We start from the raw sequence: 19,313 nt of genomic DNA on the forward strand, positions 1-19,313 counted from the left end.
CTGTTCTATGGAGTTCTTTTCATAGCTTAGTTTTCTTCAAATCATTATTATTTCTCCTTCCTGTTTTCTTCAGTTTCAGTGCCAGTTAAAAGAAGTTGTACTCTAGCTAGTTTTATTTTTTAAGTAGATGCAGAGCTGAATTTTTGCCTCAGGATATATTTTCCAAATTCTTCTCCACCTCCTCAGTTTCCATCTCTTGTTAAAAGCACCTCCATCAACCCTCACTTAGACACTGCCTACTTGGGGGTTTGTCTTACCTTTGCATTGATTGCATGATTCCTGAGGACAAGGATTCTGAGCTCTCTCAGAGGGCAAAGTACCTTGAGTTTGTTGCTTGTCTTAGGCAACATTTTAAAGTAGGAGAATATAGAGCCCTCCTCTAAGGTCTGCAGCCTTCCAGGTTTTACCCCATAATTCTAAAACAAGAATAGTAAAAAGCCCACCTCTCATCCACTTGGGTCTGGTGTCATCTAGGTAATTGGATCAATTAATGACATTAAGAGGAATCTTCTGGAAGCTGCTCCTAGAAGACTTGCCAAGCTCTCCCACAGACAATGGCCTCTGCCTTCTCTCTCTGTTTTCTAACCCCCAAGTGACTCAAGGGATCTGAATTTCAGAGTGAGTAGCGGTGGGGTCAGGCTGGTGGGGAACCTATTTGAAACGTTTACACAAGCTTCCTGCCCAATGGGTCAAAATAGCCATTTGAATTTTTTGGCCAAAAAATTTCTGTATGCCTAAAAGATGCCAGATGGAGAAGGAAGTGGTGTGTTTAGTCACAGGAGGGATACTGCATGGATAATAGGTTCTCTACACGCTTTTTGTCAACGTCAACATCAGCTTGTCAGTTTGTTAGGACAATCTTACATAAGAATAATTCTCAGCATTCATCAACTGCTGAGACCTTCCCAAACCTAATTTTATTCTCAAGACAAACCTGTCAATGAGGTTTTATTAATTGTTTCCATCATACACATGGAGAAATTGAGGCAGAAGTTTAGAGAGAAAAACATGGTCAGAGCGGTAAGGGAATTGGCCCAGGGGACAGTCTCTATAGTTCTTCGCTCTGAATTTGTTACAGAAATACTATTTATAAATCATTTGAAATGGTGATAGCACCGAGCCCACCAATTCAATCCAGAAACAGCCTCTATGTTGCAACTCCGTTTATTTTTCACTGGCCAGAGGTAGTGCTGAGGTAGCAATTGTAAAGGTGAGAAGTCACAACTTCTATTACGGATCTCTAGGGATACCTACTGCAGACTTGCCTGAGAGCTTATCCTCCCACCATTGTTGAGAAGTGCTCTCTCCTTCCTGGCTGTGAGCCACTTCCCAGAGGAGTTCCTGCTTCTCTGTTTAGAAATCGCAGAGTGGGCGTGGGCGTGCCATGTTTCTTGAGTTGCCTAAGACCCGAAAGGTTATTTTTAAAAATGTAAATATACACCCAAACTCATTGAAATAATGGTAATGGGAAGATCGGGCTGAAGACCGTGATTGAGAAATGCACGTTACCATGGTAATAACAGGGTGGGCAAGGCTAACTCTGGCCCTTACACATTTATTTTAAACCAGTAGTTTTCAAATGGTAGCGTGCATCGGCATACCCTGGAGGGCTTGTTAAGATACAAGTTACCAGACCCACCCCCAGACTTTCTAATTTAGTAGATCTGGAGTGGGCCTTATAATTTGCATTTCTAACCAGTTCCCAGGTCTAGCCCCAGGGCCAAATCCATGTTTTCACCTGTTTTTGTAAGGTCTGCAAGTTAATAATAGTTTTTACAGATGAACCTTTGCAAATTATTCCATGATAGGCAACACTAACTTTGAACCCCAATTAAGCAAAATTCTGTCCCCTCTCACAATTACATTCTTTTCATTAGTAGACTTGCATTACACAAAAATTGTACCCAGTATTATAGTTTGAATTTCATCAATGAAAACTTATTGGAATTTCGTTTGTCTCCCTTGTTATATAATAAATACCCAGATAAGATGCTCAGTTTTGTTTTTTGGCTCACAAAGCCTAAAGTATTCATTCTCTAGACCTTTAAAGAAAAAAATTGCAGACCCCTGGCCTAGCTGATGCTGCTGATCTGGGGATGACTTTGAGAAGCACGTAAACCATTTGCTAAGCTATGTGTAGTAAACCCTCCTTCCACTGATTTAATACAATTCCATGGGCCCAACTGTCCTGGATTATCACACAATGCCGAGAGAGAGGCACCACCCCTCAACCTACATTCTTCCCCTCCAGGGAGCCAAGCTGCGGAGTCTAAAAACATGAGGCGGTGCCTCAGTGTAGAGAAAGGAGATTCCCAAAACTCTAGTGGGCACAGTTGTAAGGGAAGTAACATTTGTTTTGGGTGTTGTCCCACCTCTCATTCTAAGCTGTTCCCATCCCAGATGCTGGGGACTCTGGGGATTCTCTGACTCTGCAATGTCCCCAACTCCTGCTCTGCAGACAGACCTGCCCCATTGCATCTGCAGCTAGCTCTGCAATCATGCCCCGAGTAAATGCTGGGTAAGCAATCTGACTATAATCTTTAGAATTTATAAGTCTGTGATTTATATCAAATATTCGTGGTGTATATGACAGCTTCCTTTGTCATATGATATAGAAATGTCTGTTACAGTATTATATAGAAATTAGTGCACTGAAAAAAAAAAGGTTACTTTTTTAAAAACCTTGACTATTTTTGTCCCCACTCTTTAATTCTGCTGTCATTAGGAGATTCTCAATATTAAAAAGTGCTCAAAACAAGGTATTCTGTTGTAGCTTGTCTTGAAGAAGTACCACCTGTCTTCTGCCTACTAATGAAAACTGGACTTTTCTGAGGAAAGCTCTGTCATCTGGAATCTTCTGACCAGTGGATGAGCCAGCTCAGGGCCTCTTCTCTGCATCTTCTTTGGGCTCGGATTGTGGGAAGCCCTGGGGAAAGCAGAATGATCTAACAACAGGATAAAGATTGCTTTTGTTATCATGTCCCATGGCTAAAAATTACCCACTGCTTTTCCTTCTGAAACTGGGACCCTCAACTTGGAATCTCTGGTTATTAATAAAGTCCCGAGAGAGAGCAATAGAGTGTTGGTTAGGACCTCAAGCATCAGCAGACCTAAATCTGAGTTGTCACTTTATCGCTAACCGTGAGAGCTTGGGCACAATGCTTGCCATCTCTTCACACCATCCGCTCACATGTGCAATGGTGTAAAAATCACAACTACTCAGAGGTAGTTGTAAGGATGAAAATAGATGATGTGCAAAGTCCATAGAACAGTATGTGGCATGCAGCTTAGTGAGGGCTCCACAAATTGTAGGTTTGGTATTATTTTGCATAAGCACTCTATTAAGCAGAATAAGCAGAAGCTGACTGTGAATATATCTGAGCTACCCACTAGGTTTATTCATCCATTGTCTTATTCATTTATTCATTTGATAAATACTTTTGAACACCTATTGTAAGCCAAGCACCTTCTGGGATTTGGGAATACAGTGTGACCAAGCCAGGTGAGATCCCAGCCTTCTCAGAGCTCATTTTGGTAAACTCTGAACTCCTAGAGAGGGAGATCCCATCCCTGTATCTCATGTAGAGCCTAGCACAGCAGTTAACCCAGAAGAGATCCTTTCAAAATGCTGTTAAAGAGTGACTGGGTAAGTGACATGCCTAAAAAGTAGGAGAAAAGTCAGGTGTGGTTGCTTCCCCTCTGCTGTTACTGGGACTCAGCTACCGTTAGGAGTAGCCCCTCTGATACACGCAGCTGGACCAAGACCAGAGCTGACCATCGTGACTTCTGTGCTAGGAACTCCTTCCCAGCAAGCACAGAAGGAGAGTGCTGGGTCCTGGATAGATGCCGGTCACCCCAAAAATGGTCTTCATCTTAATTGCAGTATGTAATTCTGCACTAGGTTCCAAGTGGCAGCCACACTGAGGTTGTTTTCTCACATAACTCAATGTTCTTTTCATTGCCATGGTATACGAGCAAACTGTTCAGCTGTGAGTGAGTTCAGGGGAAGGAAATATAAGATTAGGCTGCCATGCATACTGAAAGGCAGAAAAGCTTCCATATTATGGAGCAATAAATTAAGGAATAATCACAAAAATGTTACAGATAATTCACACCAAGCACCTACTTACAGTTACTTTATTATTTTAGATTATATTCATGATTATTATTTAATGTGTTTTTAATATGAACGTACAGCTTTATGTAATACTTTTGTAACTGAGAAGGAATTAGAGGTCCAAGTGCTCTGAAATACTTTCTTTTTTTCAATTACCCAACATTTAGAAGACTCCTGTTTTACAGCTGATGCCAATTATTCACATAGACATACACTTTTTATCTCTTTATTGCATGTAGGGGTAACTAAAATCTATCAGATTTAAATTTTAGGTTTTATGGCAAAAGTCATATTTCTATTTCTGCATGAGTCTAACTAATGCTCATGGATCCACAGTCCCTACCAGGGGAATTCCTCAGTAGTCAGTCAACAAATATTCCTTGGGAAGTCGCCTTGTACAAGGTATGAGAATGGAACCTTGGAGCTAGGTACACAAAAGATCACAGAGCTTTGTCCTTGATCTCTAGACACTTTTAGTTTTGTTTGGAAAATAAGACATATAGGCATGGGATGACAATTAAAAATATAAGGCAATAAATGTTGAATGTCAAATGATAGCATCAGAAACAGTTGCTGTAGAAGTCCACAGGCAACAGCAGTCTGGGGTCACATTTGGTTGTGGAAGCCTTGCCCACTGAATGTTGTTTGTTTCACTAAAGATTGCCTGATCAAATGGAAGAACGGTGGGGTAAGTCATATGCCCTTGCTACTTGAGTGTGATTTGAGAGCCAGTGACTGCAGCAACACTTGGGAGCCTGTTAGATCTGCAGAATCTCAAGCACGACCCAGGACTGACTGAGTCAGAATTCGCATTTCAACAAGATCCCCAGTGATTCTGCATTAAGGTCTCAGAAGCACTGGCCTGTCCTGCAGATTTATAAGTTACTTGTCTTTTTTGAAACAACGTCTCTCTCAGTCACCCAGGCCTGAGTGCAGTGGCGTGATCATAGCTCACCGCAGCCTGAAACTCCTGGGCTCAAGCAATCCTCCTGCCTCAGCCTCCAGAGTCACTGGGATTACAGGCATGAGCCACTATGCCCAGTCACTTTTCCGTTTGATGGAAAGTTGGACTTATACTTGCTAATCTCATTCTCACTCCAATAAAAAATTAGCAATTAAAGGAAACCATTCATTCAATAAACCTTTGTGTGCCTTCTTGTGCTAGAAACTTTGTTCCAGTCACATGCTAAATATATACAAGTACCCAAAGAGAGTTTTGGATATTCAGTAGTTCTAGTGACTTCATACTGAAGGCTCTGAGTCCTAAGGGTCCAACAGATTTGTAATACTCAGGAGTGTCTCCTTCATCAAGTAGCAAACCTGAGTCATCCCCAGAAGTGGGGTAAATTTGTTAGAAACTCCTATGGGCCAGAAACAGTGACTCACGCTTGTAATCCCAGTACTTTGGGAGGCCGAAGCAGGTGGATCACCTGAGGTTAGGAGTTTGAGACCAGCCTGGCAGACATCTGGTCTCTACTAAAAATACAAAAAAACAAAAACCAACAAACAAACAAAAAATAGCTGGGCGTGGTAGCTGGTGCCTGTAATCCTAGCTACTTGGGAGGCTGAGGCAGGAGAATCACTTGAACCCTGGAGGCAGAGGTTGCAGTGAGCTGAGACTTCTCCATTGCACTCCAGCCCGGGCAACAAGAGTGAACCTCCATCACAAACAAACAAACAAACAAAAGATCTCCTGTGGACACAGAGTGATGCCCAGGGAAGGTGGAACTCTGTCCTGTAACAATGTTAGTTTTGCATTTGGTGTCCTCCTGTGCTAAAGTCTGTCTATTCAGCAATCTATTTGACGTTTCAACCTCTGTGTCTAACAGGCTTCTTAATAATAAACATTCAGAAGTGTTAACTTTCTCCCACAAATCTGTTTTCCCCCAATCTTCTTCTTCTTCATAAATGACACTACCATCTGCCATGTTAATAAGCCAAGACTTAAAACTCATTCTGAAGTCTTCAGCTGTCCTACCCACTACATGTAATCCAGGAGCACTCCCTGTCCATTCCACCTTCAGACTAGGATGCTGGCTATGTCCCCGTTGGGTTGTCTCCATGGGCACTATCGGCTATCTTGCCTGGGGGACTGTGCTGGCCACCTATGGGGTCTTCCTACCTCCACCCTTGCTCGTGTCCAAGCTCATCTCCATACAGCAGCCAGAAAGGTCTTAGACAAATGTCAGTCTCTCCATGTCGTTCCTCTGCTTGAAACTTTAATGATTTCTTATTTATCTTCAAATAAACCTGAAACGATCAGGCTCTGTTTGATTGGTCCTGTTGTTTCTTCCTCTTCCCCTGTTGCCCACCGTCCTCCACCAAACTGACTTTTTGATTATTCTTTCAACATCCTCGTCTCTTTTCTGCCTCAGAATCTTTGCATCTATTCCTTAGAATGGTCTAGAACTGTCTAGAATGGTCTGCCTGACTCTTCACATGGTTGCCTTTTGATCTTTCAGAGCTCAGAGTAATTGTGTTGACTTAGAGAGGCCTTCCCTGAAGTTCAACTAGCAGGCAACCCCAGCATTCTGATGTACTCCATGGTTCTGATGACCACCGCCAATCACATGAAGGGCTGAGACTTCATCTTTCTTATTCATCTCTATTTGCCCAGCACATGGTGTGCTCCATACAAATATGTGACTGAATGGAAGTATAGTTCTAGATTTGTGTGGCTTGATAATTTTTTCCCTTTTTCAGTGTAAATCTGAAATATTTTTAAATTCAATTAACCAACTTTTAGAAGAATTCTGCTATGCAGTTAACAGAGATTATTAACACAGGCATACACATTCTACCTCTATACTTCATACAGGTAAAACAAGGAGCCAGATGGAATTTGAATGTAGGTGCCCCTAGCCAGCTGATCATATGGAGGACAGAGCTCATGCCCAACACCCAGCAGTCTCTGCAGTGTAGTCAAACTTGCCTCCAGGATCCACTCAGACAGCACTGTAGCCACTTGAGTAGAGAGGAGTCTCCTGAATGGGCCTCTCTGGTTGTAGTGGAGGTAAGAGAGCCATCTGAGTCCCTACACCCTGACAGGAAGTACAGGTGAATCCTTACTTAAACGTAGAGAAGATCACTCCACTTTCCTTAAGTGGTTTAGATTGTTGGTTCCTTTTGAGCTCTAAGGAATTGGGTAACTTTTTAAAAAACTATAAACTACCTGTTTCCATGTCCAACACAATACTGAAGAGTCTCATACTTGGTGAGTATAAGTGTGGCTGGTAGAATAATTCCAGTAACATCTGCATCCTAATCCCCACCCCCGTCCCAATCTGCGAATAGGATCCCTTGCAAGGCAGACATGGGAGATCGGGAGGTGATCCTGGATTCTCTGGTGGTCCCAGTGTCATCACAAGGACTCAATGTCATCACAAGGGTCTCTAAAGAAGTCAGAGAAGGAGAAGTAATGACAAAAGCAGAGTGTCAGAGTCAGATTGAGGCTTGAAGATGTTACACTGCTGGTTTTAAAGACGGAAGGAAGTCATGAGCCAAGGAAAGCTACAGTTTTCCTTGATGACCCTCCCACCTTAGCCTCCTGAGTAGCTGGGACTACAGGTCCCAGCTCACTTGAGCCTGGGATACTGAGGCTGCAGTGAGCCATGACTGTACCACTGAACTCTAGCCTGGGAAACAGAGTGAGGCTCATAAAATGAAAAAAAAAAAAAAAATGACCATTTTATGTGGTTTTTTAGAAGACAATGAAGAATCCCTCTATGGGACTTGATTCCTGTTTTCTTCCTGGAAAATGGTGTGGAGTGATAGATGGATGGTTTATTGCAGTTAGAAAAAACTGCTCCTGCTTTCCTACCATATTGCGAGCATGGCTGTGGAAAGGGGAATTCTCAGCAAGCATCAGAGCTCAGTGCTTATGATACAATGAGAGACATAGTTGACATTTAAATATTTTTCATTTTTCATTTTAAACCACCCTGTAAGCATTCACTAATTAAGCCTCATCAGGCACTGGTGTGAAAGAATTACCTTCAATGTTCTGCAGATGAAAATAGTTCATGCCATACTTCAGAAAGTTCATCTGCTGTTGGAAAGGAGGAAATGTGTCTCTTGCCATACCTACTGCAGTATATTAAAGCAGTGGTTCTCAAGAAGGACATGGTGCTATGAAAAGGCACCTATGTAACCATACATACAAATACGTCAAGTGGATACTGCTTCTCGCTGTCCGTGCAGCATCATCAGAGTGCACACTTGATCCACATGCTGTGTGCCACACATGTGCATGCCCTATACTCCTGTTACACCCTCCTCTCTCCCCTTCAGAAGCTCCTACTCTAGGCCAAGCCCCATCATTTCTCCCCTGGGCCAAGGCAGTGAACTCCTGATAGATCTGCCTTCTCCCTTGCCCCCCACAGTTTCTCTTAGCAGCAGCCAGAGTGATCTTGTAAAAGCTTAAATCAGATCAATGCCCCTCCTCTGCTTCAATCCCATCATGATTTTTCTTTTCTCTTACAGTAAAGTTTCTTCTTCTTACCTTGACTTCTGTTATGAATTAATCATTTATGTCCCTCCAGAATTCCTAAGTTGAAACCTAACCCCCAATGTGAAGGTATTAGGAGATGGATGGGGCCTTTGGGGGTTGATCAGGTCGTGAGAGTGGAGCCCTCATGAATGGGATTAGTGCCCTCATAAATGGAGTCCAGAGATCTCCCATGCTTCTCTTTCTGCCATGTGAGAATACAACAAGAAGATGGCAGTCTGCAACCTGGAAGAGAGCCCTCAATGGTATCTGACCATGCTAGGACCCGATCTTAGACTCCAGCCTCCAACACTGTGAGAAACAAATGTTTGTTGCTTAAAAGCCACTTAGTCTATAGTACTTTGTTATAGTATCCCCAAAGGACTAGAACAGCTTCAAAGCCCTGCAGTGTCGGTCCGCACCAGCCTTCTGAATGCTGATCCTGGCTGATTACGTTCAGCCACACTGACCTCTTCCTCTTTTCTGAATGCCCCAGGCCTATACTCACCTCCAGACCTTTGCACTTGATACTCCTCTGATCTTCCCATGACAGCTCCTTCACTTCTCAGCTTAGACATCAGCTCCACAGAGAGGCCTGTCCTAACAATCCCATCTACCGGGACTGGGTATCTAGTGTAAGTACCATTGTGACTAATAAAATGAAAATTATTTGAAAATGCTGCCAAAGTCATAATTGGTTTCAGTCATTTGGAATGTTTTTTCCAATTAACAGTGGTCTATGAAAGTGTTTAATGTGAAAATTTGGTCCTGATACTTGGAAGTTTGTGAAAAGGATGAATTCCATCATGAAAGGAAAATAACTATTACATGGGGGCACTATATTTTTTAAAATGCTACACGATACAAAATGATGACACTAGTGTATGTTGAGATAGTTCATCATACATTTCTGGAACATTTCCCAAAACTACATACTGACTTTAATGCGGTGATGACGTAAACACCTAGTTTGGAGTCAGGCGTTGATTAACGGTAGTTCCTTACTCCTTGAATATGAGAGAATTTGTTTTCGTAAGCTCAAAGTCACAGGAGACTGTGCATTTGTTTATCAAGACTTAAGAAAGTGTCATGGCAACACAAATAGGACCTATAAAAAAGAGAAAATTTACTATCAGTCCCACTGCAGGCAATTTAACTGTCAGTCAACTTGTGAGACAAAATGCATCATTCTCTAAAATTTCCATTTGGGGAGCAAATGAGTTTATATGTTATGTCAATAGAATGTGAGACTGAAGTCTTATAAACTGCAAAAAGACTTGATGGTGTCTGACAAAAAAAATGAAAAAGCTGTAGAAAAATAAAATGATTTGAAAAATCCAAAACTTAGGAGAAATATATACTGCAGAATGGGAAAGTGATGTGGATAACCTCATGGTCTTTCTAAGGCAGTGTGTCCTTGTGATCCAGTGGTACTATTGTGTGTGAAGCACTTCAGTGCATTAGTGAGCAGGACCTGGAGTGGGTGGAACTTCTCTGCAAACCTGCAGGAAGAATTGGGGGAAAGAATTTGAAGGGCGACACAGGAAGTATAAGAGGTGGGAATGGGCCGGGCGCGGTGGCTCAAGCCTGTAATCCCAGCACTTTGGGAGGCCGAGATGGGCGGATCACGAGGTCAGGAGATGGAGATCATCCTGGCTAACACGGTGAAACCCTGTCTCTACTAAAAAATACGAAAAACTAGCCGGGCGAGGTGGCGGCGCCTGTAGTCCCAGCTACTCCGGAGGCTGAGGCAGGAGAATGGCGTGAACCCGGGAGGCGGAGCTTGCAGTGAGCCGAGATCCGGCCACTGCACTCCAGCCTGGGCGGCAGAGCGAGACTCCGTCTCAAAAAAAAGAGGTGGGAATGAGGAGAAGAAGCTGGGTAATGCATGGGTAAGGGGTCAGTGAGAAACCTCCATGATAGGAGAGGGTGGAGAAAGGGTGGACAAAGGATATTTAAGGACAGGAATAAATATTGTGGGATACTAAGTTGTTGGAAATACACTGAATATGTGACCTTCCCTAATGGTCCTCCAACCTTCAATACAGTTGGCTTTGCATAATTGTGTATGGGTATAGGTGTGTGTAAACCAAGGAAGGACCTGAATTTCATGTCTGTTTAGCAAAACAAGGGGAAAAGTGGCCATGAGAATACAAGCCCTTGGAGATGCACAGGGACCTCAGTCTAATCCAATACAGTTCCAATACAGGCCACGAAGTCACAGTGACATCTGGATTATGGCTCCTTATGAAACTAGGCCTCATAAAACTTAGAAACTAGGCCTCATATAGAAAAAATTAACACCAGGTGGCTCTGGATAGGGTCCCACCCTGCCTCGATAGGGACCCACCCTGATAGGGTCCCACCCTGCCAATTCCGGGAAACAACCTCATGGGGTCCCACCCTGCCAATTCCGGGGGTCCCACCCTGCCTCGAAGTTCCCGGAATCAACAACTCCAGGAAAAAAACCTCATAAGGTCCTGCTCTAACCAATTAGCATAAGACACCTTGCTCAGGCCATAGCTAGACCCAATCATTTTGCGCCTTAAGCTTTGTTTGAATTTCGCGCCATAAGCTGTGTTTGAACTTGTGTTTGCCTATATAAACAGCCTGTAACAAGCAGTCGGGGTCCCAGGGCCAACTTAGAGCTTGGGACCCTAGCGCGCTAATAATAAATAACTCTCTGCTGTGAATCTCGTGTCGGTGATCCTTCGCGGCGACCCCTGCCCAGGAGGGAATCGACAGTTCGGTTCCAACATTTAGAAGCCTCTAGGGGTTGTGGGTGGGATGATGTAGTGAAGGACTTCTTTTAGTGTATTCTGATAGTGAAGGTTGTTGGTTTTCAGCTAAGGGTAGTATTTAATTGGGAAGCCATAGCTTTTATCTTATTGTTACACATGTCTTTCTTTGGAAGACAGATGGTCTTTAATGCTGCACATCAATACCAGAACATTTTTCACTATAGTTTTACAAAATTCCTACCTGTACATATGTTCAGAGATAATAGAAACATAAATTTAGTTTCACTGAAGAAAATTCCCTAAAATGTGATAGGATAATGGTTTCACAAACATTTGAGAAATAACAGTAAGTGGTGAGCAGAGAGATGTTAGTCTTTCAGAAGTTATTGGAATTTTCAGTTTGATGCCAAGCTCAGAAGAATATAAATGGCAACTATGAAGTCATCATATTTTAAATTTGATTGTATTATTCCACATAGCACATTTTTTTTTCCACATAGCACAGTTTTATTTAAGTAGGGGAAAACAGATTTGAAGTAATCTGATTAAAAATCATCTCCTGGGGCATCACCTGAAAATACTGAAACCCAACTGTATGAGAAGTGGAAAAGGAACTTCATCCTGGGCTTTAGTCTGAATTTTGATTCTGCAAGCTAATGTGGTTCTTTATTAAGATAGCTTGTTAGCTTGAGGCTTGTAATAGCTTTAGTTTTCAACAAGTTTATTTCATATACATTTCATATATTTTAAATGTGTCCTTTGAATACATTATTATGAAATGTTATATGAGAATGTCAGTCTCCTGACAAAAAGCAAAGAAGGTTTAAGTTGTGTGTTCTGGGAAGATATGACTCAGGGACTTGGATAGATATCTACTGAGCAAACAAATATAGATAGTTATGAAAAAACAAGCTGCAATTATATCTCCTTTCCTCTAGGAAGAAATAATTCTACTTCCTATAGTATATGATGGCAACAGTAATCTGTACAACTTTCTGGAAATATGCAGCTAACAAGTTAACACTAAAAGGGATCACTGCTTTTGTGAGAAATGAAGCCTACATGTTGGTTGCAATGAGTCATCATGATCTATCAGTGTTGAAAATTAGGGTATATTGCTGCTTTATTGAGCTTTACAGAGCAACTTTCTGGAAATATGCAGTTAACAAGGTAACACATATGTGGTGGTGGGGACATTTCTTTAAGACGAAGATAAAGGGAGACAGCGTTGAGACTCTGTGCTTTCCTTGCCTTTCTTCTGCTTCCCTTGTCTCTTTCCCCTCCCCCCAGTTAGTTCCATTTTCCCTGAATAGTTGTTTCTCTCTCTCTCTCTCTCTGTCTCTGTCTCTCTCTCTCTCTCTCTCTCTCTCACACACACACACACACACACACACACACACACACACACACACCTGTATTTGCTCCGTCTAGGCCACAGGTTTAAAGTTCTATTCAGGCTGAAACTCTTTCTGTCTCGTACTCATGGAGGTTATGAAAATGATCACAAAGAATGTGAAACTCATTTCAAATAAAATGTCATGTCTGGGCCAGGCGCAGTGGCTCACACCTGTAATCCCAACACTTTGGGAGGCCGAGGGGAGCGGATCACAAGGTCAGGAGATCGAGACCATCCTGGCTAAAACGGTGAAACCCTGTCTCTACTAAAAATATAAAAAATTAGCTGGGGGTGGTGGCGGGCACCTGTAGTCCCAGCTACTCAGGAGGCTGAGGCAGGAGAATGGCATGAACCTGGGAGGCGGAGCTTGCAGTGAGCCAAGATGGTGCCACTGCACTCCAGCCTGGGTGATAGAGTGAGACTCCGTCTCAAAACAAAATAAAACAAAATAAAAATAAATTTAAAAATGCCATGTCTGAATGGAGGAGGTCAGTGATTATTCAAGGAGAGATTTGCACTTGACTGGACAGCACATTCTAGCCACCAATGAATCAACAGCTTGTACATGGTTTGTAAAGGACAGCACTCATGGTCCCCAGGCTCAGAATGGACACTTCTGCAGGCTTCATCACACTCACCATCATTACTCAAGATCCTACACTTCTTTCCCTACAAAGACATCAAAGTAGCTTGAAAAGAACCACTGCCTGTCTGGAAAATGACACCTACATGTTTGTTGGAGTTTGAAATGAGTCATCATCATCTATCAACATTGAAAATTAGACTATGTTGCTGCATTATTGAACCTGAGGGGGGGGGGGGGGGGGGGGGGGGGGGGGGGGGGGGGGGGGGGGGGTTTTGGGGGGGGGGGGGGGGGGGGGGGGGGGGGGGGGGGGGGGGGGGGTTTTTTTTTTGGGGGGGGGGGGGGGGGGGGGGGGGGGGGGGGGGGGGGGGGGGGGGGGGGTTTAGTACAATATAAATGAAAAAAAAAGAAGCAAGTTATTTGCATCACTGGAGTATGGTTAATGTAGTCAACACATGCTTTTTCAACATTTGCAGCAAGTCAGTGCTTTCGGGCTTCTGATTCTGATAAGGATGACTTTTATTTATCAAAAACCTACTATGTGCCAGATACTCTATGTGACACTTGGTATACTTTGCCTTATAAAACCATTGCATCCTTCCTTTAGGACTGACATATTATCTTCACCTTATAGATGAAAAACACTAAAGCTTGAGGATGCTAAGTGCCTGGCCCTGGTCATGCCACTAGTTGATGACAGAGCAGGTGGATTTGACTCCATAGGCTGGTCTTTCCTATGATGTTCTCCCTTGATAAGGAAAGGAATACTGAAAAAAAAACAACAAAAAACTGTGGAATAGTCAAGATATTATTTGTTTTGCTATAGATGAAGAATTGGCTTAATAGGAAACCAAAGGTAGAGAAAAAGATTGTTTCTCTAGACAGAAAAATTGTAAGAGTTCGTTTAATAGTTTTATAAGTGATTTGGATCAGAGAGTGCACAGTGAGATCTCCAAAATTAAAGATGGAAGTGAAATGTCAAACTGACAGGGATAAACCATAGTAAGATCTCATGAGATTTCCTGAGTGGGTAGAGAAGTAGCAAATGAGCTCTGGCGTGGGAAACTGCAAGGCAATATAGTCTGGCAAAATAATATAAGCTTTGCTGATGACATCTCTTGGTTTCAATACAGGAAAAAAAGCTTGAAATCAATGTAAAACATTATGAATATATTACATATTTTTAAAAGATGTTTTAAGTTCATTATTTTTTGACCTTCGTAAGGAATCAGGGAGAAAAATTACTTGTTACTAACCCCATTTTATAAAAAAGTAAAGACACAAGTTGCTTCAGTGACTTTCCCATCTGGTAGTTAGTAAAATAACTCTGTGTTAGGCTATATTTCTATAAGGAAATACCTAACAATGGGTAATTTATGAAGAAAAGAGGTTTAATTGGCTCATGGCTCTGTAGGCTGTACAGGAAGCATGATGCTGCTATCTGCTAGGCTTCTGGGGAGGCCTCAGGAAACTGACAATCATAGTGGAAAGTGAAGAGGGAGCAGGCACGTCATGCGGCAAGAGAGAGGGGAGAGTACCACACACTTTTAAATGACCATATCTCACACGAACTCACTATCGTGAGGACAGCACCAAGGAGATGATATGATGTCATTCATGAGGAATCCACCACCATGATCCAATCAGCTTCTACAGTCTCCACCTCCAACATTGGGGATTACATTTCAACATGAGATTTGGGCAGGAACATCAAACTCTAACTAGAAACCAGTAATGCAGATTCACAGCTCATACCATTCCTACTCCTGTAGATTCTTCTATAGGGTCATAAAGTCAGTAATTTCAAGTTATCAAGAGGAGACATTATGATGTCTTTATTATATTAAGGCCTTGGAGTCTGACATCCCTGGACTTGAAGCCCATTTTTCCACTTGCCAGAATACTTATATAAAACAAGTTATTTAAATTCTAGAGAGTATTTATTTACTCTTCATTCATTTTTCCACTTGCCAGAATACTTATATAAAACAAGTTATTTAAATTCTAGAGAGTATTTATTTACTCTCATTGAAATGTTGATATAGGATAGCACCTGCCTCACAGAAGTGCTTTAAGGATTAAGTGAAGTAAGGTATAAAAAGACTAAGAAGAATGCCTGGCACATAAATGTTGAGTGAATGTTAATTTTCATTGTTGTAAATGGGCAGGATGGTGCAGTAAACTCAGACTTTGAAGTATTCTCTGTGCTCTAAGCATATAGAAATGATTGCTAAAATAGAACACAAAATAGAAGAAGGGTGCAGTGGTGCACTTTTGTAGTTCTAGTTACTCTAGAGGCTGAGGTGGGAGGATTTCTTGAACCCAGGAGTTGGAAGCCAACTTGGGCAACATAAAGAGACCTTGTTTCCAAAATAAATAAATAAAATAAAATAATAAAAGGAAAAGGCAAATAACCACAGCTCTCTTACAATTCCCTATGAACTTTTTCGAGACCAGAAATGGAACAACAATGTAAAACAGCTGTTCGGCTGTAGATGTGGGTTCACTGCTTTTGGGATTGGAAGCAGGCAGGGGTAGGTGCAGTCTGGTTCCTGTAGAATAAGGGAGACCAAAGCCCTTCACCTGAGGTGGGTCTAGCACCAATGTGAGTGCTTGAAGCCTGGGTGCTAACCCATTTCTCAGGAGGAGAAGCTATAAAGAACTACTGCTAACACCAACAGCTTAAGTAACTAAGGGGGAATGCAGGCACAGTGGGGCAACGTTGACCAGGAGACAGAAATGAAGATAATTATACTGAAAAGCAGGTATGGATAATAATATAAGACCTAACCCTGGGCTGTGGCTCAGACAGGTGAATGAGGGCAACCCCTAAACTTCTAGACAGGAAGTTTGGAGCACAGGAAGGGAGAAATCAAAACAACCAAACTAAAACTTCGAAATAATCCTGCAAATCTTTCAAAAGGCTTTTTGGTTGTAAAATTCACAAAGACATTTGATGCTAACAACAAAAAAATTGATAATTAACATGAATTAAGTCCAGAAGTTAAAATATTCTATCAGTCTGAGAAATATATTAGAATAGGTATATTTAGTATGCTCATAATACTCATAAAAAGAACAAAATGTGAAAGAAAAAGAGACAGAAATAAATACAAGGTCATCTAGCTATGACTAACATTCAGTTTGAAATTCTGGACATAAAAAATGCTATTAATATTTTTAACTGTAATAAGCAATTTAAACAATAGGCTGGACACAAATAAAGAATCAATGAACTGAAGAGTAGTGCTGAAAGAATTACGCTGGAACGCAGCATAGAGAGCCTGGAGAGAAATATGAAAGAGAGATTCAGATACACAGCAGATAGACTGATAGGCTCCAACAAATGTCAGTTGAAACTTCAGAATAGAAGCAAGAGGGAATGGCAGAAGAACAATATTGAAAGAGATAATGGCTAAAACCTTTCCATATTTGAAGAAAGACGTGTGTCCACAAATTGAAAGCACTTATTAAATGCTAATAAAGATAAACTAAAATAAATCTATAGCAACATGTCAGAACGAACAGAACATGTAGACTATCAGAAATAAAAAATAAAATCCTAGAAACTACCAGGGAAAAAACAGATTATTATTATTTTTTATATATGACTATTCATAGCAGCTTTATTAATATTAGCCCCAAATATCCATCAACTGATGAATGGATAAATAAAATGTGATACATCCATATAATGAAGAACTACTCAGTGATTTTAAAAAGGTGCAAGCTACTGATACATGTAACAACATGGTGAATCCCAAAAAGCATTATGCTGAGTAAAATAAGGCAGACACAAATGAGCACCTATATGAGTTCATTTATAAGGCATTCTAGAACAAGTTATCTACAGTTACAGACAGATCAGTGCTTGTTGAGAGCAGGAGGTGGGGGCAGAGTCAACTGCACACAGCAGAAGAAAACTTTCTGGTGTGATGGAAATGATCTATCATTGGTGTGTGAGTTACACAGGGATAAACCTTTGAGACAGATTATTGGCAAAGATATGATACAAAGAGCGATTTCTCATCTATGATAAATGCCAGAAAACTGGATTTAAAGCTTCAAAATACTAAGGGATGTCATTTTCAACCTTGAATTTTATACCCATCTAAATTATCATTCAAGATTGAATGCAAAATAATAGAGGCATTTTTATGCATAATAAAAAGAGAGTTAACCAAGCACAGACCTTCACTGTTAAAGGTTGTATTTAATCAAAAAGAAAGGAAATCCAAGTGACAGAAAAAAGCAATAAACATAGGAATTAATAAAGTACACTAGTAAATGTAATTAACAATAGATTATAAAGTACAAGTAACTAGAGCATATGATTTCAGTAAAGCAAAAGAACCCTAACTCTAATTAGTTAAATATGCAAATTTATAGTTTGGTGTGTATGTTATATATTTAAGGTCATTACGAAAATTCATGAAACTGCACATGGGACAAAATCACACAGAAGTGAACATACACACACACATGAATGCATGTAAAACTGATGAAATCTGAATGAGGTCACTGGATTTTAACAATGTTGATATCCTGGTTATGATATTATACTTACAGTTATGAAAGATACTACTGCTGAGGAAAATTAAGTGTTTACAGGATCTCTCTGTATTATTTCTTACAAGTCCATGTAAGTCTATAATTATCCCAAAATAAAAAGTTAAAAATAATATAAATGTAACTCTAGTTTCCAAACTTTCCATGGAAGACAAAAGTTGGGGATATAGAAAATCCTATCAATTTAGCAGAAGACAGGAATGGGGAAGTGAAGAAGCAGATGAAAAGGATGATAGTAGAAAAAACAATGTGAAATGTAGATATAAATTCATATATAAGAGAAATTGCAATGATGGATTATCTCTATCCCTTAGCTTAAGATAAAGACTATGGGAATGAATCTTTAAAAAATCCAACCATTTGCAGTTTTAAAAAGACATATAAAACAAAATGATACAGATATGTATAGAAAAAAGAAAAGAAAAAAGATATACTAGGTAAATACCAAATTTTATAGCATTTAAAGTTTACATCAGCATTAAGATGCTACATCAGCATTAATATGAGGCAAATAGAATTTAAGGGGACAATTATTAACAGCAAAACAGCAATAAAATATATAATCAGATAAGCTATAGCAATTGTGAACTTTTTGATATAGAAATTAGTGCTGAAAGACAAACATGATTAGCATTTATGAAACTATGTTCATGAGCTTTAGTTTTATTCCATTTAATACGTTGTATTAAACTCTTGGCTAAGCACTCCCTTGAAATTTTGAAAGCTAGACTTAGGAAATCGTTTTATTTATAGAGTTGAAATTTGGCTGATATGGTTCATCTTGGCTGAAAAAAATTAGTATTGTCTAAAATTTTTAGTTAGATCAATTAAATACAAAACCAAATCTGTTACTAAGAAAGTTTTGTGTGTATATTCTTAACCTTTAGGGTTAGAATTAAAGAGTGTGACCAAGCTTTTCTATAACATATCGATTTGTTCCAGTGTCAGGGGCAGCTGGTTGTTGTAGATTATTTTTCTGATACAAGATACATTTCTTATGCCATCTAATTTACAATGAAAGTATGTGAACGGCAAAGGTTTATTCAAAGTGACCTTGCTATGGTCTGATTGTTCGTGTTCACGTCAAAATTATTATGTTGAAATTCTAATCCCCAAGGTGATAGTATTAGGAGATGGAGCCTTTGCAAAGAGATTAGGTTATGAGGGCTGAGCCCTTGTGATTAATATCAGTGCCCTAATAAAAGGGAGCCCAGAGAGCTGGGTCTTTCTTTCTGCCATGGGAGGTTATAGTGAAAAGACCGCCATCTAGGAAGCGGGCCCTCAACAGACACTGAATCTACTGATGTCCTGATCTTGGACTTCCCAGCCTCCAGAACTGTGAGAAATAAGTTTCTTTTGTTTATAAGCTACTCAGTATGTGATATTTTGTTATAACAGCCCCAAAAGACTAAGACAGACCT

General features: G+C 40.6%; 1 long non-coding RNA gene across 1 annotated transcript; it reads left to right on the plus strand.

Annotated features, from left to right (window-relative positions):
* The first annotated feature begins 18 nt into the window (after positions 1-18).
* On the plus strand, positions 19-5,396 carry LOC126941181 (uncharacterized). Its single transcript, XR_007721121.1, has 3 exons — positions 19-618; positions 2,401-2,518; positions 2,774-5,396. It is a non-coding gene; the product is annotated as an uncharacterized LOC126941181 (long non-coding RNA).
* The last annotated feature ends 13,917 nt before the right edge of the window (positions 5,397-19,313 follow it).

The sequence above is a fragment of the Macaca thibetana genome, chromosome 18 (genome assembly GCF_024542745.1).
Source record: "Macaca thibetana thibetana isolate TM-01 chromosome 18, ASM2454274v1, whole genome shotgun sequence".
In the NCBI taxonomy this organism is placed as follows: domain Eukaryota; kingdom Metazoa; phylum Chordata; class Mammalia; order Primates; family Cercopithecidae; genus Macaca; species Macaca thibetana.